This window comes from Mus caroli, unplaced genomic scaffold (assembly GCF_978045245.1).
Source record: "Mus caroli unplaced genomic scaffold, Mus_caroli_1 scaffold_4, whole genome shotgun sequence".
NCBI lineage: Eukaryota > Metazoa > Chordata > Mammalia > Rodentia > Muridae > Mus > Mus caroli.
Genome location: NW_028227259.1, coordinates 109,559,966 through 109,560,791, shown reverse-complemented (window position 1 = coordinate 109,560,791; position 826 = coordinate 109,559,966).

The window sequence follows — 826 nt, the reverse complement described above, 5'->3', positions numbered from 1 at the left end:
AAGGCCACATCTCCAAATGGTGCCACCCTCTGGTCCAAGAATATACAAACCATCACACCTAGTATGTTGAGGTGAAAGGGGTGCCTCTGACAGCCAGTGTTGAAGCATCCCTTCTTCCTGAGGTACCAGCCACACAATTGTATAGTATAGAATATAGTTTATTTAAGACATGGAGAGGGAAGTTGAGGGGGTAGTAGAGACAGAGAAAGAGGGATAGAGGGGGGAGGAAGGAGGAGGAGGGACAGAGAAGAAAGAGGGTAAGAAAGGAAGAGAGGACTATTGAGCAAGAGAGAGAGGGAGGGGAGTGTACAAGCAGCCCCTTTTATAGTGAGTCAGGTCCACCTGGCTATTAACAGGTAACTGTGGGGCAGCCCAGAAGAAATGGCAACAGTGATGGTTCCTGCTTTAGAAAACACATGTTTAAAACATTAAAGCTCATTGATCAGGAAGCACTGGGAATTTCCCCTGAGAGAAGCACACTTGCATACTCCCGGATTTTGTAATTTCCACTGATGGATGCCTGGGTTTTACTGTGCTTTATCTGTGCCAAGAAGGCTGGAAGAAACTGGAGATGGGTTCCAAGTAAAGAGAAGGTAAACACATTCCACATTGGAATCCTGCTGTCCCTTGGCTGCAACAGAGTATCACACTGGCTTTTCTGACAGCCAGGAATCTCTGACCTCCCCTGCCAGCCTTGGCCAAGTTAACATGGCCTTATTTTACTTTACTTTCAGTTTTGTTTCTGCTGCAGCATGTGATTTCTTTCAAGTGTGTGTGTGTGTGTGTGTGTTTGTGTGTGTGTATGTGTGTGTGTGTGTGTGTTCAG